This window comes from Saimiri boliviensis, chromosome 2, assembly GCF_048565385.1.
Source record: "Saimiri boliviensis isolate mSaiBol1 chromosome 2, mSaiBol1.pri, whole genome shotgun sequence".
Lineage (NCBI taxonomy): Eukaryota > Metazoa > Chordata > Mammalia > Primates > Cebidae > Saimiri > Saimiri boliviensis.
The window spans coordinates 162498425-162523418 of NC_133450.1; the positions used below are offsets into that span (position 1 = coordinate 162498425).

Sequence of the window (24994 nt, forward strand, 5' to 3'; positions counted from 1 at the left end):
TTAATATCTACTATTCATTACCTAGAAAGCGGCAATATAAAAGACATTATCTTTCCTATTCTTACTTTGCAGATGAAAAAAAAATCAGTAATACAACTGACTTGCTATCTTCTCTGTGGGACCCAAAAATCTTAGGAACAGCACCGGCACATCCAGTTTATTTACAGGCCACAGCAACAGTGCTTACACAAAGAAAGAAAATAAAATGAGGTTCAGAGGTTGAGCTGGGAAGTTTACAGCTTTTCTATTCTGACTCACCATATAGGAAGACCTTGCTAATGAACTAACCTTATTGGACAATATTCTACTACCCCTTAGAGTTCCCAAGAGGTTATTAGCATTGATTTGAGCATGTGACCTTTGAAACTTCTTCAGGATGTTTGAGCACAGCTACTTTTGATAAGCCTGATATATAAAAAATGACAGAGAAACGAGAAAGAATAGAGTTCAGTAAGTAAAGATATGTATAGTAAATGGTAATATTTAATTATCTAGGTATATTCCTCACTTTCGTAGATGTTACATACAAATTCTAATTAGCGTCTAGATTTCAAAGCAAATATTCAGGCCGCGACATTTTTCTTTTTTTCATTTATTAATTTTGTCACTTTTTAGGGCTGGACATCTGTATGACCTGGTCCATTTTTCATACTGAAAAAATCAACGGTCTACTCAATGAGTAATGCAATCTTAATAACAGGCCCATTCACACAATATTATAAAGTTGAATGGAAACTCTCGTCTCTCCCTCTCTCCCTCTCTTTGTGTGTGTGTGTGTGTGTGTGTGTGTGTGTGTGTGTGGTGTGTGTGTGATTCAACAACTGTTAAAATGTAGGCTTTGAAAAACAACTGTACTTCAGTACTGCTTGCTTGGTTTCTATCTCTAAAGAAAAATGGCAACTATCTTCCGTACCATTTATAAAAATTTATTTATAAATAAATGTATTAAAAACACAAGGTATTTCAAAAATTTACTCCAGATTTTTAAAAATTCACCTAACAGGTGGACATTTTGTAGAATTCTAAATTTTTATAATTTCTCACATAATCACACAAACCATTCAGAAAGCACAATAATGTCTAGTCTTTTTTACTTTCATTTCCAGAAGAAATCCTGGTAGACATATAATGAATCTTTTTTCTTTCCCATTTACCTACTTTCATTTATTTACTATTACACTAGAATGACTCACAGAAGTTGAATTTAATAGTTCAAGGGAAAAGCCTGTCTGTTTTTTCCATGACATTAAAAAAATTATAATGACAAGGAAGCTTTCTTAGGTAGATTTTTAGACAGATTTTTTAAACATAGGTATTGAAAACTAACTGGTTTTAAGATTTTTCATATATCATATAAAGTGTAAAAATTGGATGATGCACATGATATGGTTTCTTTTTCATAAATAAAATGTTCTAAAAATTCAGTACCTATGCAAAAATATTTTGGTCAAACACCTGACTCTCTTTTATGATTTGCCTGTTTTTGTTTACTTCATAAATAATGTTACCAATAACTACTCTGTTCATACACTTAATTTCCAAAGCTTTTCTATAAAGGGAAGAATTTCAGGAAAGATTAATACTAACAGTATTAATACTAATAAAAATTTATTTATTGATGATCCCATGGGTCCGGCATACTACTCTTTAAATGCATTATCTCATTCAATGTTCACAGCAATAGTACGAGGTAGGTATGTACTCCTAGTATTTCTATTCCAGAGATAAAGAAATTGAGAATCAAGGAGGCTGCATGTTAGGAATTTAAGCTCTGTTCAACCCAGAGACCAACATAACGAGCTAGAACATGTTAAGACAATAATTGTAACAAATACCCCAATGGGTTCTCCCTCTGTGGCTTTGGGCAAAATATATAAACTTTCCATTTCCCAGATTTTTCCTGTATACAATCAGAGAAGAAAAGGGAGGGAAAAAGACCTTTATGCAGGCAGCTTAGTGAGTTACTCCTGAGGTTATTCAGAGCAAATAATAACTCACAGCATGGCTGGTGCTTTTATCTAAAGAGGTTGGCATGACTGAACTGAGGAATCTAACTGCATGAAAAGAGTACTCACCATCTAGGTCAGGCAAGGACCCCAGGTTAAAGTCAGTAAACAGTCAGGACAGTGATCCAGGCATGGATTCAAGTGGGCCCCACAGCATCAGAATCAGAGAGTCAGCAAGGCAAAGCCAGGGCCGGGGGTGGATGAAGAACCTAAATGACCCGGGCTCCTGGCATGGTTAGACATCACCTGGGTTTATGGGTACCAGCTACAGTCAAGATGAGACCAAAGATCACAGACGGTTCTGACTCTGCATGATAGTCTCTACAATTCAGCTGAGAAGAAAATTTGCTTTTCAAGAGTTGAATAACGCACCCAAGCACACTTCTGAACAGGTCTCTGCTGAACTCTGCTTTCCCAGAGAGTCAGCTTCTTACAACCTCCTTTGACCACATTAGTTAAAGCAGCAGTGATTCAACCACACCCTATACACTGATGGACTGATCACCTTATAGCCCTTTGCCCTGCAAAGTTTCCTTTTTGTTTTGTTTTGTTTTGTTTTGTTTTGCTATTGCTGAGACAGGGTCTCACTGTGTCACCCAGGCTGGAGTGCAGTCACAGGATCATGGCTCACTGCAGCCAGGATGTCCCAATCTCAAGTGATCCTCCCACCTGAGTCTCCTGAGGAGGCGGAACAACAGATGCGTGCCACACACCCAGCTAATTTTTTTTTTATTTTTTGTAGAGACAAGGGTCCCTCTATGCTGTCCAGGCTGGTCTTGAACTCCTAGGCTCAAGCAATCCTCCCTCCACAGACTACCAAAGTCCTGGGACTATAGAAATGAGCCCCTTCCCCCAGCAATTTTATTCTTCATAATACTTACCATTATAGATGTACTTTACGTATCATGTATCTCTTTAACAACTCTCTCCCATTAGAACGGAAGCTCCCTAAGGAAGTAGCTTTTTTTCTGAGACGGAGTTTCGATCTTGTTACCCAGGCTGGAGTACAAGGGCGCAATCTTGGCTCACCGCAACCTCCGCCTCCTGGGTTCAGGCAATTCTCCTGCCTCAGCCTCCTGAGTAGCTGGGATTACAGGCACGCGCCACCATGCCCAGCTAATTTTTTGTATTTTTAGTAGAGCCGGGGTTTCACCATGCTTTAAGCATGGTCTCGATCTCTTGACCTCAAGATCTACCTGCCTCGGCCTCCCAAAGTGGGAAGTAGCTTTATCTTTGGATGGCCTGCTGCATCCTCAGTGTCCCGATCCATATCTATGATACATTAGGAACTTAATAAATATTGGCTTAATTAATGCATAAATAAATTTCAGAGCAACACTGTCTGAATGGCATTTTTTATTTCCTAAAGTTTTGAGTTTTATGTGCTGCTCTATGCTCTATTATACAAATAAAGAGGTGGTTAAATTGGTAAGTAATAATATAACATAATCAAAGTTAGTGACCCTGAAACTTGTGAATTAATTCAGGCATAAATACTGCTCAAAATGTAAAACTTGGATGTTTTGATAGTCTAATAGAACACTGACAAAGCAAACTACAAGCTATGCTCTATTTCACAAAGAAAGAGAGCCCTTGGCACATCTCTAAAATACCAGAGACACTGGTTAATCACTGAAAAGCAATACTCTTCTTGGATTGTTTTCTCCTGCCTAAAAATGAGAAAGTTTTTAACATGCGGACACCTACTCAAAAACTGATTATATTCTAAGTATACCACCAAAATCCATCCTTAAATAAAAACAGTGGTATTAGTTTTTAAACTCTGATCTTTGATACACAGATTTTAAAGTAATTTTAGGTCTTAAGTTCAGAGCATTAATAAAAACTTTTTTTTTTTTGAGATGGAGTCTCCCTCTGTGCCAAGCTGGAGTGCAGTGATGCAATCTCTGATCACGGCAATCTCTACCCCCAGGTTCAAGCAATTCTCCTGCCTCAGCTTCCTGAGTAGCTGGGACTACAGCCATGGGCCACCATGACGAACTAATTTTTTGTATTTTTAGTAGAGACAAGGTTTCACCATGTTGGCCAGGATGGTCTCGATCTCCTGACCTCTTGATACCCCTGCCTAGGCCTCTCAAAGTGCTGGGATTTACAGGCGTGAGCCACCATGCCTGGTCCATTTTTTAATTTAATTTTTATTTTTTTGATATGGAGTTTTGCTCTTGTCACTCAGGGTGGAGTGCAGTGACTGGATCCGGGCTGACCGCAACCTCCACCTTCCAAGTTCAAGCTATTCTCCAGCCTCAGCCTCCCAAGTAGCTGGGATTACAGGCATGTGCCTCCAGGACCACCTAATGTTTGTATTTTCAGTACAGACGGGGTCTCACCATGTTGCCCAGGCTGGTCTCAAACTTGTGGCCTCAAGTCTCACCTCAGCCTTCCAAAGTACTGGAATTACAGGCATGAGCCACTGCGCCTGGCAAAAACTTATTTTAAAAACAAGAGGCAGACAGAAAAGATACAGGACATATATGGCATATAAAGATTGTTTTTCTTCCAGCTAGAAAATAAATTGAGACAAGATTTTGGAATTATAAAAAGTAAATTTTAGTAAGTCAAAATAGGCATGCTCACACTGGAAGACTAGTATTTCCTTTTTCCCTTTTTTTTTTTTTTTTTTGGAGGAGAGGTCTCACTCTGTTACCCAGACTGCAGTGCAGTAGCACAACTGTGGTGAGCTTCAACAGCTCAAGCTCAAGTGATTCTCCCACCTTAGCCTCCCAGGTAGCTGGTACTGGTACTACAGGTGCATACCACCATGCCTCACTAAGCTTTTATTTTTATTTTTTGTAAAGGAAAGATCTCGCCATGTTGCTCAAGGTGGTCTCAAACTTCTGGACTCAAGTGATTCTCCTCTCTCAGCCTCCCAAAGTGTTGGGATTACAGGTGTGAGCCACCGTACCAAGCCCAATATCCCCTTTAAAACAAAATGAAACTGTGCCATTTAAAACAAAGTTGTTTTCTTCGTTTGCCTGTTTTAAGTTAAAGTATAAAGAGAAAATAAGAGATTTACAACTATAATAAGTTGACTATTGACTACAATTAAATCATACGTAATATGCTCACTAGTTAGAACATGAGTAAGCCCCATGTTACATGAAAATCTCAATTAAGGCTTCTTGGTTTCTTATTGAAAACCTAAGAGTCAAATGAACTTCATGTCAATGAACAAACAAAGGAAAGTATCAGAGAAAAATCTCTAAGAAAATCTTAAGGGAGAGGAGCTCAGCTCAACAAGCTCTTACAGCAGAATAAAAGTCCAATAATTGAAAAGTTATGACAACTGACTTAATCACAGACTTACAGAAAAATCAAAAAGAGCAAGCAAACCAGAAACAGATCTTAAAACACATAATGACTTCAAATTTAAAAAAAAGAATTTAAGGAGTACTACAAATAATTGGGGGAAGGAAGGACAGCTTGATGCATCGTTTGGGAATGAGAAACTGACAAATTTGGAAAAAAAAAATTATTTAGAACCTTGCCTTATACCACCACCATATATCAGTAGATGATTTAAAGAGAAAAAAATCACAATACAGTCCTCTCTTTTGAATCATTCATCTGCTGAGAAGTTTCGATTCTAAAAACATCAGACCTTTTAAATTCAACTCAAAATTAACTTGCTGGAAATTTCACTGAACTTTTTACTATTTTCTAACAAACTGCTTGCAAAAAGAGTTTAAAAAGAGAAAAAAAAAAAGAGAAACAACTTATTGATTAAATAATAGTTTATTTAATCAATTAGTTTGTAACAGTTTGACAGCTTTTTAAAAAAAATTCCATGTAAGTATAACTCTTGGTTGTGAATTTTTTATATGCTTTAGTTGGACTTTCTTCTGGCAAAACTGTAGGTGGTTTGTAGGATGAAAATAAATTAAATGATATTTCATGGTCAGTGAATGCTTTCAGGTACTTCACCTACATAAGCTTGAGAATCATGTGACTGAAAAATGGATATAAAACAGTAATGAGAGGAACAAAACACCAAAAACAAAATCATATGGAAATCTTAGGAAATGAAATAACCTAATTCTAAATGGAAAATGAGTAATAAGAGAGAAAAAAGATCAACAGATTTGACTATATAAAATTATGAATAAAGATCCTGTATGTTAAAAAATCATTAAAGGAAGAACCATAAATGCACCAAGACATTTTCAGCACTTTGTAACAAAGTGGAAATTTTGTTACATTTGTTATCAACATGACATAAAGTAAATATGCCTAATATATAAAGAACATGAACTAATGAATTAAAAACCCTTAGGCAAAGGAAATGTAGAGATAATTCATACAACAGAAATAATTACTTGCAAGCAAACATCAGGGAGAAATTATCACTTTAGTAATTAAAGAAATTCATATTAAAACTATCACGAGGCAGTTTTGCCTATTAAACAAACAAAACCTAGATGATAATTTGCAGACTGACCAAGAGAAAAGATATTAGTAACTTTTTATTTTATTTTTACTTTTTTTTTTTTAATTTATTTTATTTGAGATAGAGTCTCGCTCTGTCGCCCAGGCTGCAGTGCAGTAGCACAATCTTGGCTCACTGCAGCCTCCGCCTCCAGGTTCAAACAATTCTCCTGCCTCAGCAACTTGAACGGCTCAGACTACAGGCATGCAACACCATGCCCAGCTAACTTTTGCATTTTAATGGAGACAAGGTTTCATCATGTTGCCCAGGCTAGTCTTGAATCCCTGGCCTCAAGTGATCTGCCTGCCTCAGCCTCCCAATGTGCTGGCATTACAGGCATGAGCCACCACATCCAGCCAAAACTAGTATTCTCAATCTTACTGGTAGCATTATCAGCACTTCCATATAACAACCCTAAAAAGAAATAACACAAAATATAGAAAAAGCTATCCACATTAAAATGTTCCTCAAAGCTTTGTACTGATAACAGTGGGAGAAATGGGAAGAAGAGAACAATGTCTAACAACAGACAGACGTATCTAGTCCATGAAATATTGGGCAGCCATTAAAAACAGCAGTCATGATGAGGTAAGGCTGGAAAAAATACAATTATGCTAAAACGCTATCTGATGTACTAAATGGCAAACTCACCATATAGTATAGAACCAGAAAAATTACTCAAGTCACAACAGTGGGTTGTTTTCAGATAAAAGGATTATGAGCAAAAGGATTATGAACAACATATTATTTCCTGCTTCTAAATATTCTAATGAGGTTATATTACTTTTATGACTTTAAAGTAGATGAATAAAAGTTAAGATATAGAAGGGTAACATCAGTATCCCTTTACCACTGTATTAGAGCGTACATTAGTAGAACTATCTGTGGTTTATATTTGATATGGTTTGGCTATGTTCCCATCCAGATCTCATCTTGAATTTCATGTGTTGTGGGAGGGACCCAGTGAGAGGTAATTGAATCATGGGGCAAGTCTTTCCTGTGCTGTTCTCATGATAGCAAATAATGTTACGAGAGCCGATGGTTTTAAAAAGAGGAGTTTCCCTGTGCAAACTCTCTGCCTGCTGCCATCCATGTAAGATGTAACTTGCTCCTTTTTGCCTTCCGCCATGATTCTGAGGCATTCCCAACCACGTGAACTAGTAAAGCCATGAAACCTTTTTCCTGTATCAATTACCCAGTCTGGGGTATGTCTTTATTAGCAGTGTGAAAACCAATACAATCTTTTCTTTCAAATGACCCCACTGTTTATGCAAGCTATCTCTTCTTACTCCACCATGTGCTGAACATACTTAAATGGGATGCTCCTTATTTTTAGGCCTTTCTGGTCTCTAATCAGAATGTGAACTACCACTGGGACTCAGTATGTCATTCACTGGGGCTACAGTTACGTAAATTTCAAACATCCCATCTCTCTGAAAAAATATCTTGCCCATGCTTAATTTTTTTTTTTTTTTTGCAGATAATTAAATAACTGAAAATGACTGATTGTCTTTTATGGGACTTAGAAACGTTTCCGCACCAATTCTATCAATTAACTTCAGTACTGTACTGGTTCTAATACTGCATCTTCTACAATGCATGTAATGGTATGTACAAGCGACTTCCATCAACAAAGATCAGTGTCATGTGTGAATCACCGGGTTTCCTCAACTCAGAGTTCCCAGCCTCTTCGCCTATGATGACAACTTCAAGTTCTGTGTTATGACCTGGAGTGCTGTAAGTCATGGCTTAAGAGTGGTAGGTATGAGGAGATGGAATGTTAAATCTTTCTGGGGTAAAATGTGTGACTGTTTTACATAGCTCCTGCGCTATCATAATATTCCTGTGACCATCAAGATTTAGAGCTGTAATTGTAAGAGGGAACTTGATTTTCACTCTGATTACCAATGGGGCTGGTACATAGCATCACAACTTAAAAACCAAGACTTGAAAAGTGAGTGTCTTCAAGAGGCAAATGTTCCAGGCTTTTGGGGATTAACTGGTTCAAAATAAACCTTCCACTTTTCCACTTTGTTACAAGGTGGTGAAAATGTCACCAAGCATAGACACTTCTGCCCTTGCAATTAACTGTCTTTGATAAGAAAATAAATAAATCTGTTATAATAGAAATAGAAAAAAAAATAGTTTTTTTTTTTTAGTGAAAAAATGTATGGGGGAAGAGTAGACACAGTTCATGATTCTGAGCAAACATGAGATTATTATGTGCCAAAGTGTACTCGGAATTCTGTAAATACAATCCCCTACACCCCAACAGAGATCTTTTGTTAAAGATAAAAACAATGTTTAATATACAAATTTATTGTATTCTTAACCAACCACCTTTAAAAACCCTTACCTTTCAGAAATCTGTTTTTGTTCATTTTGATTATAAAACTGGAGGTACATATTTACAGTCTCAGAAGTGACTAAAAAAGAAAAAATAACATTGGCCAGGCATAGTGACTCACTCCTGTAATCTCTGCACTTTGGGAGGCCAAGGCAGGTGGATCATTTGATGTCAGGAGTTCTAGACCAGCCTAGTCAACATGGTGAAACCCTTTCTCTACTAAAAATGCAAAAATTAGCCAGGCGTGGTGGCAGGCGCCTGTAATCTCAGCTACTTGGAAGGCTGAGGCAGGAGAATCACTTGAATCCGAGAGGCAGAGGTTGCAGTAAGCTGAGATATGCCACTGTGCTCCAGCCTGGACAATAGAGCAAGACTCTGTCTCAGAAAAAAAAAAAAAAAAAGACATCCAACTATTGCTGTATACTTTCTAAAGTATTTTTAACACAAAAATAACTTGTTGCATAATAATGAGAATGAAAATACAACAAAAAACAAAAACCTACCAAAAACAAAATGCAAAACAAGCTGCAATAAAAAACACCAGAGCCTGTGATGCTGCCTGTGGAAGATGATAGAAACTTACAATGTGCAAGAAAAAGAGAAAGGCATTTGGGAACAATTCTCTCAAGGTCTGTGACCAAATGAGAGACCAAGTAGGTGAAAGGGAGACTATGTTTCCAGGAGGTATAATACAGTTGCTTAGCTTATATCCTCCTTTCTGTGGCTGCTCTATTAACAGCTCTCTAGAAACCTTAAACTGAGCCTTTAACCCTCACCTAGGGGTAGGAAGACTGTGGTGAGCAGTGGGTTAAAGCATTAGGCTCAGTACTGTCTTCACTAGTCTGTCTCTCATTCCCACCCAACTGTCAGGGGTAGAGTCTGGACGTCACTCATCTGCCCCTGGATTTCCTTCAATGGCTCCTAACGGGTTGTTCTGATATGTGCTTGTCAGCATTAATTACATGTGACGTTGGATTGGCATGATCTGTGACAAATTTCAAATGCACTATAATAAAGCAAAAGAGCAGGAGGAGAGATGCCAAGGGGAGGCTTTGACGGTGCTCTCACATCCCCAGGAGACCCTTCACACCTCCCTCCTGCCCTGTCGGCCATCCCGACAAAGACACGCTTGCTCTACACTGCACAGGGAAGGTTAAGACAGAGCTATCTGCTTAGCACAGCCCAGGCTACAACTGTTGTCCCATTAAGAGCATCCCCGTTCTCTCTCACAGCATCCTATTTAGACATTAGATTACATAATCACCCCACTGAGCCCTCTCTTCCACCTATATTGCCACTCCTTAATTCCTCCCATACAACTATGCAGTCACAATGGCTGAAGACAAAAATCACTTGCTAAGCAAGAGAAAAGACTCCTTGGGAAATCTGACAGGAGAGGTGGAACCGATAGTACTACATTTGTTTATGTGATTTCCATGGAAGTGTACTTCACATCGGGCTGGTACAAAATCAAAGAGTATGTCTGTCATTAGACAAAACGCACAGAATCTGTTATCCATACACTTTCCTTGAGAATGTATTTCTGAAACACACTATCTTTCACTTACATCTTTCCTGCTAGAGTCAACAGGTATTCTAAGTATGTAAACGGTATACACTTTGATTTTATTACATCCATAATGTTGAAAAGATCAAATGATGTTTCAGAATGATCTGGTAGACTAGTGCTATCTAATACAACTTACTGCAATGCCGGAAATATTCTATGTCTGCGCTGTTCTATGTCATGGCCACTAGCTACATGTGGTTATTAATCACTTGAAATGTAGCTAGCATGAATGAGGATTTAATTACATTTTATTTTAATTAAGTAATGAGGAGAATTGGTTTCTTAAGTTGGCAAATTGGGATTAAAAAAGGTCTGCCTTCCATTCTCATCTCCTTGGTGTTTTTTGCTTTGTTTTTTGGTTTTTTGTTTTTTGGGTTTTTTTTGAGATGGAGTCTTACTCTGTCACCTAGGCCATAATGTAGTGGTGTGACCTCAGCTCACTGCAACCTCCGCCTCCCGGGTTCAAGCAATCCTTCCACCTTAGCCTTCCAAATAGCTAGCACTAAAGATGCATGCCAACATATCCGGCTAATTTTTGTATTTTTAGCAAAGACAAGGTTTCACCATATTGGCCAGTCTGGTCTCTAACTCCTGACCTCGTGATCCACCCATCTCAACCTCCCAAAGTGCTGGGATGACAGGTATGAGCCACCTCACCCGGCCTCATCCCCTGAGTTTTGACGAGAAACATGACTAGATTCCTCATCAAGGCACATTTTGTCTGCTATGGAAACATCCTTCCTCTCAGAACCAGCAATGGGTTGGCAAGGACCCCATTTCTGGCACTGTAACAAGGGCAGTGCCAAGCCCAGAAAGGACTGATCATAGGTTCCAAAGACCAAGATGGAGAGGTCAGCTGGAGTAAGGAAACCTCTTCAATTCTTGGGGTCTTAGGTTCCTCAGCGAAACAACATGAGGTTGACTCTCATCTCCTTTCTAGCACCTTTCAAAAATTTCTGATTTGCTCTCTGAAAAACGGTCATCACCCATGATGAGGAAACCAAAATGGCCCATTTGACAGTCAGAAACGTACTTGGTTCTCTCTCATCCAGAGGTATGCAGACATAATTTGTCACTCTAGTACCTAAATATTCCAAAAGAAGAGTTTTATGTCTAAAATACCTAGCAGGTCATTTATTTCCCCTTTGTCTATGTTATACATAATGCCATGTTCATACGGGCTTGTGGATACAATCTTTTATCTATGTGTTTGTTACATCATTATTTCTCTCAACACTAGTTGCAACGAACTAGTTCCAGGAGGTGTAATACAGTTGTTACTGTAAAGCCCTGCCACATCCATGGTATGTCTTTCCTTCTAAATTACGAAAAGATTATTTTGAAAGATTTACACAATCAAAAAAGGTGACAGGCCTTTTAATACATTTGTTAAAAAAAATGTTTAATCACATTTCCATTCCTTTTACTAAGTATGTTTTGTATTTATTATGAACAATAGTCACTGAGTAGCTTGGTATACTTTTTAAAGGTTTCTATCATTTTTAAATGCCATGAAATAAAATATCATTCAAAATGAGGCCAAGATTATGCATATTTTAAAAAATTTCTCAAAGAAACTAACCATCTGTACAATAATCCATTGTCTGCTCTACCAAGGTGATTTATTAAGGATAATGAAGCATATGATTTAATAGCTGCCGCAAATCCTTTTTCAAGTAAGATAGGTATAAATAATACAAAAAGATGGTCCAGTAATAGCCAAATCCCAGGCTAAGAACTATTCTATATGCTAGGTCACAGGAAATTACATGAGCTCAATTAACTGTGGAGCGAAGTGAAGTGTGGCTAGGCAGCTAAGGATCTAACCACCTCTCCTCTTTCAGTAGGTAGTATTATTATTTAGTGAAACCAGTAAGCTCCAGTATCACCGTGGAATTTGAGTAGTTTTTTCCCACATTACAACATAAAGCTGTCCAATTAAAAATGGACATTACCAGCACGAATTTTGTAAAATCTTAAAATTCCAGATCTCTAGAATTTGTCAGTGCAAATTATACTTGCACTGACAAGTATAATAGTGCTTTACTCACCCTTACATTCCCACGGTACTTTGCACTTAGCAGAGTTTAACGTCTGGTGCTTTAAAGAACGGACGTATAAATGGGAAAGCAAGTGAGCGAGTGAATAAAATGAGGTCTCTAAAATCCTTGCAGAAAAAAAAAATGCAATTCTATGTTCCTCTGAGACCAGGCACTAACATTTAACCTCACTTACACTTTTGAAAAACTTTGCATGGCCAGCTGTCAAAAGGTTATCTCTTTTGGTGGCAAAGCTTTCCTTCGATCAGTGTCCTATAGAGAAAACAAGTCACCAAATCATTTGAATGCAGTATCTAAATATTGGCTCTTGGTTGCAACCTGACATACTCCTCTCCTGGCTAGCTCTGGCAATATTCGAGATTTTACAAGGCCCTATGAAATCAGTGAGGCAAATTTCTAACAATAGGAAATACAAGCCATCTAACATGTCAGCTGTTTGGCATGAAAGACAGCCTGGCTGTGCCTTAGAGGCATGGCACAACCATTCACTGATTAGCTGGCACAGCCAATCCTGTCCCTATGCCACCCAGCAAGTCCTTCTAAAACAAGATTAGATGCTGAAAATCCTAGTGTTTAAGTAACACTGGGTTTCAGAAAATGTCCATGGCTCAACATAAACAAGAGGCCTCTGTGTGAGACATATGTCACCTTCCCCCGAAAAAAAGTGTATGCTTCACCAGGCACATTTACCACCAGCATATTCCCACACTGCAGTTCCTCCAGCCCTTGCTCTTGTGAGTCTGGCTTGCCAGAACTGAGATCAATTTTATTAGATACCATTAGTCTCTGCTAGGGCGGTCATTTGAATAACAACAGATTGGCAAGTATAAAACTAAGGCACCTGTTGTACACTTGGCAGCCTGGATGAGGCCCCTTAAAACGAAAACAAATAAGAGCTATAATCATGCCAGGCAATTGCTTTTGGTTCAATAATGGCCATGTGTCAGAATTAAGTGCATCTGGGAATTGCTACCGCAGCCAGATGTAAAGGCAGATTTGTCTTGTCTAGTGGCATATGAGTAGATACACACATTCCACTGAGATTTGGCTTTGTCCTGGTTTGGTAAGGAACTAGGTGAGTAGACCTTCACTCAAAATAATATAAAATTAACATTAATTACAGAGGAGCAATTGACAAAATTATCATAAACTGTAGAATCTAAGCATACCGGTTCTAAGATTTGGGCCATGAACTAATTCACCTGTGAGGTTTCTGGGCACACTAATTTGTTTGCAGAATACTCAACAACAACATCCCAACGTTACGATTACACAGAGCCAGGCTATGTAGTAGGTGCTGAAGATGTCACTGGGAGCAACACATGAACACTGGCTTCCAGGTACTCATAATAAAACAGAGTATAAAAAAGCAATTACAATGCACTAGGAGGGACACTATATGTAGAATATATTCAGGACTCTTTTAGTGCTCAGAGAAAGGTACCCAGACTTGGGAGGAAGGAAATTTTCCAGGAAGAGTTGTCAGCTAAGCCATGCCCTGAAGGAAGAAAAAAAACCAGGCAAAAATGGAAGGCGTGGGGGACATTCCATATGGAAGAGAAAGCGTATGCTCAAAATTACAGTAGAAAGAGTCAACGTGGTACATCTGGGAAAGAGCAAAGACTTTAGTGTGGCTCAAGTGTCTGTGTGTTAGGGATGGAAGAAGCGGGGAAGAGAAAATGGGTATGAGGATGGCAGGAGACAAAGCAGAGGAAAGGACATCAAAGGCCAGATGCCTTTTGCTAAGGAGTATTTTAAGCTTTTAACAGAAAGGAACAGGAAGTCATGGAAATATTTGAAAGCAAGGAATGACTTGATCAGACTTGAGTTTCTTAAGGATCATACTGGCTGCAGAGCAGACAATCAACTATAGTGAGGTCAAAATCAAACACAGGGAGACTGCAATCCAAGCAAGAGAAAATGCGGAGCTTTCAACAGATGATACCTAACGACATGAAAAGACAGTGAAGAATTTAGTGGAAAGGAAAGTTAAAATTTATTTTGGTATCCTTGAAATAACAAAAGTGTAACTGAGAGAAAGTAGATATTAAATGATAAATTAAAAATTCAAAATTTAATATTTTCCTAAAATCATTTTTTTTGGTACATGTAAATCAAATTCAGGTTGAGTCTGTTAAATAGTGAAAGTCAGATTAAAATAAACTTAGGCAACCCTTTCTTAAATTGGTAACTGAATATACATTACAGTATTTATTAAACTTGCCATTCTTAAGTATTATCATTTTAAAATGTGTATTGATAACCTAACTATAAAAGAACCTTTGCTACATATTTCCTAAAAAAGTACATCCTGCTTCAAGCTTCTAGGAAGTTATGTTTATAGATTAACTGGTAGAAAAACATATGGTTAAATAGGCCAGTGTATGCATGTGAGAAGCATTTTAGAAACCTGGGCAAAAAAGGCTTAATTATTCAGATATCATAAAAGCCATAAAAGACCGAATAATCTTCCATGTAACTTTATTTTATGTACCATGTCTGATTTAAAACTTCAGGGTGCCTTCTTGTCAGAGAAAAAATGATTTTCCAAATCATCAAACAAATATAACATCTTGTATTTTATTATTTATAAAACCATAATTAATCAGATATAGTTCTCTGAGGACTTACAGAAAAAGGGAAAAGGCTGAACTATTATAAAATAGGTTAAATGGAAAATATAATCAAATCATCCATCCTTATTGATAATGAAACTCACAGGTGAAGTGAAAACAAGAGTATTTTAGAAGACATTATAATTGACAAAAGTGTCTCAGACAAAATGGTATAAGGCAGGCTGCCAGTAAGCAGAATGCATACATAACAGTCACTGGGCATAATTCCATTTCTTTGATGGGCTACTGCTCTTCAGATACCCCTGTTGGATCTATATTTCTCTTTATAAAAATGCTTTTGATTTCCTACCTGTTGGGCTGCTATGAAAATGGCAGCTTTTGTGATTTTAAAAACTGTTCTTGGTGGAAACATTTCATTTAAACACTTCTGCTCCAGGACTGACCCCAGAGCTCAGGCAGTTGTACCAAGGGCTGAAAAGCGTAAAATTTTAGAGCAGGAGGCCATCTGCGAGGAAAAAAAAAGGTCATCTAATCTAAACCCCTTTAGTAAAGAAATGGTTTTTTCCATGCCTCCAGTCTCAAGCAGAGAAAGGAACAGAAGATACTCTTCAGAAATGGTAGGGAGACAACATACATAACGCTTAGATTTTTCTTTTACTTTTTGAGACAGAGTCTTGCTCTGTTATCTAGACTAGAATACAGTAGCATGATCACAGCTCACTGCAGCTTCGATCTCCTGGACTTAAGCCATCTTCCCATCTCAGCTTCCCAAACAGCTGAGACCACAAGTGCACACCACAACATCTGGCTAATTATCCTTCTTTTTATTTTATTTATTTTTGGTGGGGTAGAGACAGGGTCTTGCTATATTGCCCAGGCTGGTCTCAAGTGATCCTCCTGCCTTGGCCTCCAAACGTAGATTTTTCTTGAATTTAAGTCAAGAAAGCACCATGCCACTAGGCATACTTGTCTGGAAGATGTGAGACAAACGTATTTTTTAAATCGTGTCATATACAAGAGTGAGGAGGTTAAGGGTGAGTAAAACAGATAAAATTTGGGCTGCTTAACTTAAAATCTTAGTTCTATGTCCCATCTTTATTACATTTATCTACGTAATCTTGGGCAAATTACTTAATCTCTCCATGGATTAGCCCTCTTCTGTGAAACGATGGTGTTAAAAAACCATCCTACTTACACAGAACATTATTTTAGAGATTAAACGTAACACTGGAGATGAGGTGCTGAGCAGAAGGCCTGGCATATAATAAATGCTCAGTAAATTTTAGAAATAATCACTATTACATATCATCCACTACCACTATACCTGTAAATCTGAGAAAATTAATGAAATTTTTCCCTATAACGGAATTTTAATTGTCACCCATCTCAGGGTCCTGAACATTGTGAGAGGTTTCCACCGAATAATTATTCTTCACATTTCATGGTTTCAATTATATTCAACTCAAAATTCTTCAGTTCAACTCAATTCAAAGGAACAGCACTTGAGCTGAGCATTAAAAAAAATGAGAGAATAATAGGATATTGATAGATATAAGTAAGAACAGCCGGTAAGAGAAAGGGGATTCCAAGAACAGTACTGGTAGAACGAAAGAGCTGCCCAAAAGCAGAGCCTCCTCAGTGACTGCCGGGAAACCAACACTGCAAAAGGGCAGAGTATCACAGGGCTGCGGTGAGGAAGAAGGCTGGGCATGCACGCTGGGAGCAGACTGCAAAGGGCTCTGATGGCTGTGCTGAGCATTGAGCACTTGATCAAGGAGACTTGAGAAAGTCTGCATTTCATAAGACAAAAATTAGGAAGACTCAAAGAGGAGAAATGAGAAAACACAAAATACACACAGGAAGCTGTATATGGAGTGCTGAACACATAGTAAAGGTAGAAATGAAAAGGAAATAAAGTTACCAAGATTATAGGGACAGAATCTATAAATCTGCCTGGGGACAAGAAGAAAAGGAAGAAAAGAGACAGGGATGACACCAAGGTTTCTAATCCAGGGATAACTCAGAAGAAGTATGAAGAAAAGGGAAGTAGATATGAGTATGGATGGAAGATAATACTTTGGGTTTATAAAATACAATGTTTGGGATACAGGAGAGTCTCTCATTTCCCAATCATGTAACAAGCAGATAGAAATCAAAGTCTGGAACGCCAGAGACAAGCTAGGAAACTTATTTTGAAAGTTATCTATGTACAAATTATTGCTTCTATAAGTGGATAGAAATATGGCAGGAGACAGTATAGACAGCCACCTGAAAGGGGATATGGATAAAATGAAAATAAAAGACTTTAGAATGGAGATGGAGACACAGAGACCAAACATCAAATGGAGAGGGAGTTCCATATTGATGAAAAAAGTGAGTGTCAAGTAACTCACAAAGAACAACTTCCATCCATGGGATATTTCCAATGGAAGATGCTTCCAATATTTTATTTCTCCAGGAAAACACAGTTGCCTCTTTTCTTCCCCTCACCCAAAACCACAAAAATGGTTACCTGGCCAGAAAGCAGATTTAGAATATTTAAGATACATCCAACAAACTACTCTTATTTCTAGCTAGCCGAATAATTGATCTTTTTAAAGTAAGACCTAAATCAATTTATCTACAAAATCATAATGAGCTATTTCAATCAGAAAAGTCTGAATTGGTGTGCTTTTCTCTTAAAATTCTCTAATAGTATTTCAGTTAAGTTACTATTGCAAGTAGTTGGAATGTGTTTTCACAGGGAGTCCAGGATCTACTCGTGTAGTAAGAAACCGTTTGAGGTTACTAAAAAAAAAAAATGTCCCTTTAGTTGGGATAGGCCACTAGGAAGGAAGACAGAGAAAACTTTTATTTTAAACATTGCAAACAAATGTCTTGTTGACCTACAAGGAGACAATGGATCAGCAGTTGAAGTGTCTAGTCTAATTTCTCCTGTAAAATTGTACTGGTGGATCTTTGAGAGACAGAAGGCAGTAAATTCCTTGCCTCCATCAATACATTTGACCTCAGAGCAAACCCCACAACTGGCTACAGCCACCCACCATCCATCATTGCTCTTGAAACCTGATATTTCAGGGAAGGACAGCTGCACTGGGCAAAAGGCTAACCAGCTTTCTAAGATGCATTACCACTAAAGAAAAAAAAAAAAAAAGGCACTTATTTTGGTTCAGTATTTTAACTAACTGCTTTTCTAAACATTTCTTTCCCCAAACTGAAGCTCTAAATTAAATACCCTCAGGAATATATTAATACAATTTAGACTTTAAAGGGAACTGTTCTCTTTGTGCATTCTAGGTAAAATTATTTCTAGCTTTTGCTTTAAGAGCTTTCTAAGATAAACAGCATGCTATGGCATGCTGATATGTACAGACTTTAATAAATGTGCTAAGCAGAAAAAGACAGTTCTAGAATCTACAATAATTACAGCAGTACATGCAGAGTGCCAATAGGATAAATGTACATAAAACACCCATAAGTAATAGATCTTAATTTTTAAGTCAGGTGGCAATAACTTTTAACAAATAGCTGAAGACAAGAGAACTCTATCATAGGAACTAGTGCTATTGAATATGTTCATCACATGACTTCTACATTCAAGAATTACCTAAATTTCAAATACAAAATAAGATAAACTTGTATGATCCAACTAGATATTCATTACATGTATTGTTACTCCTTCCATTTTACAGATGATGAAACCAAGATTCTGAAATGTTTTATCATTTCCCCCAGAGCCCTCAAACAATTGGCAGAACTGAGGCATAAATTCAGTTTTTCTTAAAGAATTGAATGTTCTTTTCACTGTAGCATAAAAAGAAACAAAACTGGTTGAGATTTTGCAATTATTTAGCATTATCTTAATACATATTATATATACCTGCACGGTTAAATAAGAATTAACAATAACTAATTGCCAATCATTTATAAAATCATTACTAATACAAACCTTTTAGTTAATAAAGGAAATCCATCTACTTACGGTTAAAAAAAAAAAAAAAGATGTCTTTGTTACTCGTGATCCGATCATTACAGAGGATAATTTTATATATTTGAAAGTACAATTTCTCCAAACCCCAAAGCATTACTGAGAAAGGCTTGTTTTCTAAACACAGTTCCCAAATCTCAATTTAGTTAGCTACTGCTACATTAAAGAACATAGCTCAAGGGATGCTAATTAAAAAAAAAAAGACAACTGAGAATATATAAATTTAATCAGTCTCATGCAACTGCCATAGTTAAAGAGTTAAATCTAGTAAACAGCCACATGGCAAAGGTCACAGTGCTCCTGACATTGTTATCAGAATGTCAAGGAAGAAGCAAACTTAGCCTTTCTGGTCAATGAATTCAAAGAATTAAGAGAAAGCCTTGACTCAGATGGTTGCTTTGGCTCTTACACTTTGCTGTAAATGCTGGAGAAGCCGAAGTGGGGACCTGCCATCTAAAAGCTGCCATCTGCAAAGGAGAGCAAAGCTTGCTTGTCGCAGGTGAAGATGGAAGAACATCTAAGTTGTTCCAATACTATTTGCCTGCTAGTGTACATGACCTATGAGCTTACAGACAGAATGAGCTGTCTTCACTTTCCAAATCATCATCTTTTTCATTTAGTTTACTCGTCTATGACACATAGGGATTTGATTTGAAGGGCAACAGAGGTTAAAAAGCCATGAAAAAGCTCAGTTTTGCTGTCTCTTTCTTTTCCCCTTTGGTAATTTTCAAAAAGTCATCAGCCAACTGAGTAGTATTAATATGGTCCTTTTAATGTAACAGCATCCAACTAAAAATAATGAACAGGAAGATACAGAATTAATTATTTTGTGAGGAAGGAGGGAGACATTGCAGGCATTGTTTTAGTCCATTTTTTCCCTGTGAGTTGCTTCCAGGAGCGTGGCAATACACAAAGGACATAATACTTAGCGTACGTAATGTCTAAATCTTAAAAATATTTTATAAATAAAATGTTAAGAGGAAAAACCGCAAACTGTTGATTTCTTGAAAGCAAATGGGTTATTAAAGGGGAAACGAGAGACCAAGGTCTTAAATGCAACTTTGTGAACTATGTTTTGTCAGAATTCTATTTAATTCTCCAGTCTAGCGCCATTGTGATGACATTATTATTTAGGTTACATTAGGTCAGAGACTGCTGTAACATACAAGCATTTGCTCTTTGACCTTCCTAAGACTTATGACGCAAAGAAAATGCTGAACTTTTACATCTGAGGCTGTAATTTCATATAATGAACAACCAGGAAGCACAAGTCATATATTCTTTCAGCTATCTTTCTTAAGGCCTTAATTGTGGAGAGCTGAAATGCATTTTTAGTTCATTTAAAAAGGGAGAGATTTTGGACACTTTGTGGAAACAAATGTAAGCCAAGCATGGCATTTTAGTAAGTGTTACCAACTACTAATTAGAAGCAAATGAGATTACCCATATAGAAAATAAATCCCAAACAAACCTATCCTTTGGTAGAAATGTCACTTCGCCACGAAATTACAGAAGCTTAAACAAGTGATGCTTGTTCAAATGAAATTTACTGACAAATCCCTTCTAAGCAATGTTCTTTCACATTATCAGATTTCTTCAGCTGATGTTTTATATAGGAATTCCCAATCTTGTGGTTCACAGAGAGAATAACTCTTCCCTTTGCTCTTTCTTGGCAAATTGCTGATAATATAAAAAGGAATGTTTTAAAACACTCGTTTTGCTTGAGGCAGCAAGTTGCCTTTGTGCCATCACAAGTAAGTAGCTTTCCTAAAAGATTTTTCTAAGAAACTAAACAGTAGAAAGATGAAATAACAACAAAAAAGGCAAATAACTCCATAAGGCAGTAAGAGATTCAGAATAAATTTGGCTTAAATCACATGTAACTGCTGTCACTTTAAGAAAAGAAGAAAATGTAAAGCGGTCTTTGAATACTCTGGGAAAACTGGATAATTATATCTTTATATTTAGTACTTCATATAGCTGGGCATGTAATACAAATCCTATATATTTTGTGACCACTAAGTTGAGTACACGACATAAAACGTGAAGTTCATTTTCGAGATTCCTGGAAACTTTTGGAAATTAAAAAGGTACCATGATTAAAGGTTACCTGCATAAATATTTTAAGTGTAAACCTAAAAGTCTCATGCTCCTAGGATCGCAAGTTAGAGAACACACACACACACACACACACACACACACACACACACACAAACTCTTATACCACCCACAAATACACAATGAAACTAAAGAAGGGTTGCTTTAAAATAAAGGGTAAACTAAAGCAGCATAGTTTTAAACTACAATCACCTCTGAAACATTGACCTTTCTTGAAATGATACTTTTCATATGTCATTGTGTTAATGAATTCTCATTTGCCCATAGAATCCTTTTAAAAATAGAACTGTTCAATAGTTTGATATATCAAGTTTGATCTGAAGGAAATCCAATATGCAAATACTTACAGTTGTGCTCTTTTACAAATAGTCACACTTGTCAGTTTGAAAAACTGAAAATCAACAAAAGAACAGTTTAAGTATACTTGACCTTACTGCCTAATGTCTCTCAAGATTGCCATGGCTGGTCAATTTCAAATCTGTGAAACTGACACTTAAAAATGTATAGTGTGTCTTCGGTCCAGGTCCCTCAAATGCTGACTAAACTGTGGTCGCAGCCTCAGATTTTCCTTCCATACAAACTTGTACAGTGCTTACAAAGCTAGTTTAATCACACCATCAATCTATGCCTACATTTCCCTTAAAGTAATTTTGCTTCATTTATCTTTTAACCCTACATTATGCAAATAACATCCTTATCAGTCCAATAAAGAAAAATTATTAATGTTCCTTCCTGTTTATCTTTGCCATACACTGAGAACTGGAATCACATACGAATTCGCACCAATACCACTTCTCTTTCCTATTTTTCACACTCTATATGAAAAATCATAGTGTCAGAGAAGCCCTAAATACCATTCTTGAAATAGTCTTCAATCATCATCTATAACTAGTATTAGAGTATGAGTTAATGCATTAAAAAGAAAAAAACAAAAAAACAAAAACTTGGGGGAATGCCTACTTGAATTTTTTTTTTTTTTTTTTTTTTTTTAATGTCTCTCTAGGAAGGGTTTGCATGCCATACCAGGATACCTCCTAGATATAAGAACAGTTATACAGGCCCCTAGTGGCTTAGCAAATAGCAGCAGATGAGGGGATTCCAATTCTTAGTTCTAGACTGAGATATTCTGGATTTAAATGAGTGTCAATCTTAAAAGGCAAATCAAATCACTGTGTTTAATACTTTAAGCAGTTTTTACATTGATGGTTATCTACCTAATGCACATACATTAAAATAAATTGCTGCATTTCATTACTTGAGTAACTGCACAACTGCTCTGGCACAAGAAGAATCTGTTACATAACCTACACAATAAAATGTTTAATTCATCCACCTCTTTACATGTCATGCAAAAGTAATATATTACTCAACGATATTAAAACATATTTGAGAGAGGCACTGTTCCTTTTTGATTCTTATTCCTATTATTATTACTGAGAGCTACAAGAACAGATGATTTCTACGTTAAGTACTCAATACTTAAAATAAGATGCAGATAAAAATTGAATGCCACTTTTACAGGAGTAAAAATTGTGATACAACTCACACTGGACTGCACCTATTTTCAAAGATCTACAATTAATAACACCCATTAATCCCCCATCTCCTTGCTGTCCTTCCTTCACAAAAGAAAATTCCAGGCAGGCACATTTACAGCTTTTAGCAATTTTTAACTGGACACAATCTGACAGCTGAATTCATGAAACTGACCAGCTTGTCAATTTCACACTTTGAAAGTACAATAATAGCTGATAGCATGAGGGTGAATTTAAGAAATCTGCCACAGAATTGCTGGCTCCATTGAAAAGCAAAGTACAGTACATAATTATGGAATGTGGGAGGTAGGCAAAATTTTATTGTCCATTTAGGATGTCTGTTTCAGTAAGTCAGACATGGAGCATTGAAAATGTGTTCTTTTTGCTATACTATCTGTGTCATAACACAGAATACATATTCAAAGTAAGATGCTAAGCCGTTTCCTGTGTATTATCATATTACATATACAACTTAATCTTTAAGTTATTATCATCTACGGATCCCTTTAAATTACAATGTTTCAAGTCTTGGTATATTATCCTTGTTTTACTCAAGTTGAGCGCTTTGAAACAGAGAAAAAATAGTCAAAATGGTCAGAAGTATCTATGGTTGAGCTAACTCCCCACAGATGTGCTACAGGATGGTTAGAAAAAAATACACCAAAGGGTAAAGTCCACATTTGCAGCTCAGTAAATCTTACAGAAAACCTGTCTCAAGTTATAAGCAGTTACCAGCCTCTGAGAGGTTCAAAATGCATGAGCTACACTCTGTTAAGTCCCTGGCACTGTGTCTTTGGGCATGTAAATATATACACAAATATATAAACATATATATGAAACTTTAAGAGAAAATACAGGTTCAACAATCCCTCAGAAATTTTCCCAGATAATTAAGGTGCAAACTGTAGATTAGGCTGCGGAGGATTACTCTGAGAATTTTAGAACACAGAGGAGACATTTGGCAAGTAGCGTACTGGGAGGCGAACTGGAAACAATACAAGTGGTTCGTTGATAGTCCTGGTTTCGGAGAATGGAACTACTATCTCGAACACCCAATTAATGAAAGCCAACCTCAAACCTGGTGTTCAAGATTCACTAAGCCTAAGACTTAAAAACTGACTTCACCTGTTAGTGCTTTTAAATGAAAATCAACGTCCAGAGAAGCAATGCAAGTTTTCTACACACCTACGTAAAAGCTACAATAAATCTATGGGAAAGCAAAGCATCTTTGGTTTGTTCGTGGCTTTCTTTTTAAAATTGTTCCCTACAACTTTGACTCTTCATTATAAATTTTGCGTTCCCTTCCCTACGGAATGAATGTCTGCGTTAAACACACCAGATTCCCGCAGCTGAACTGCGAGCTTTGATTCTGCCACGGAACGGTCTCCCAAACAATCCCCCTCCTTTATGGCAGCCGCGAAGACTTTGATTCCTGCTATTTCTCCTTCTCCCCACTAGTTCAGAGGAAAGAAAGAAAAAGAAATCGCCCCCTCACCGTAATCTGCCCTCCTTAAAACAGTCATCCCTGCCTTTAAAAAAGGCGGTGGCAGAATCCCCGGGTAAGGGTGGACTGCCACACCGCCCCACCGCCCCACCGTTTCCCCCAATACTACGCCCACCCTAGGAGGAGAGCGCGGGGGTCGCACAAACACACATACCCGGACACCCCCATTCTCTAGAATCGCCTCTCCCCGGGTCTGAGGTTTCAGGCGAGCAGTGAGCCCTGCAGGGGAGGACCTCTGCCCAGGGAGGTGCAGAGGAGCAAACTGTGCGCTCCGTGCCCGGGCGCGGGGCTCGCGGAAGCGGGAGCCTGTCGCTCCGGCCGGGGAGGCGCCGGCAGCCGGAGCCGGGCGCAGGGCGAACCCCGAGCAGCAAGACTGGAGGACACGCGGGGCGGCCCGGGTCAGTTCCCGGGACTTACCTGGTCATGTTGGCTCCGGGCAGCCGCCGCCACCGCCTCCCGCGCCGCCACCAGCACTTTCCTCCAGCGCCTTCGCGCCCCGCCACGGCCGCGCAGCCAGCGCCGCCGCCTCCGGGCGGCCAATTTAATCCCGCGGAGCAGCGGCCGCAGCCGCGGAAGCCCCCCTGGTCTCCGCCGCCGCCCAGCCCTCGCGCGGCCAGCCCAGTCCAGAGCGAGGAAGTGGAAGAGAGTCAGCGAGTGAGTCCAAAAATCCGAAATCCAGCATCCGAGGGAGCGCGTCCCCCCGCCCTCCCTCCCTCCCTCCACCCCTATCCCCTTCTCCTCCTCCTCCGCCTCCTCCTCCTCCTCCTCTTCCCGGGCCGTCCTCTTGGCCCTTCAGAGCCCGCGGCTTCCGCGGCGGTTTCTCCTCCTCCCGCTCCTCCTGCTCGC

The 24994-nt window shown here is 38.2% G+C and overlaps 1 protein-coding gene across 41 annotated transcripts in view; it reads right to left on the minus strand.

Annotated features, from left to right (window-relative positions):
• The window catches only part of PTPRD (protein tyrosine phosphatase receptor type D), a 2307989-nt gene that overhangs the window by 537418 nt on the left and 1745577 nt on the right, over positions 1-24994 (minus strand). For 35 of the 41 annotated variants that reach the window (XM_074394799.1, XM_074394802.1, XM_074394800.1 and 32 more), the window contains one exon: positions 102-21500. The exons of 1 other annotated variant lie outside the window; for it this stretch is intronic. The gene's annotated coding sequence lies outside the window, so the exon portion shown is untranslated. Of the gene's footprint in view, positions 1-101; positions 24455-24565; positions 24865-24994 lie in introns of those variants that run through there. 5 more of the 41 variants (XM_074394796.1, XM_074394790.1, XM_074394791.1 and 2 more) reach the window with 5 other exon arrangements.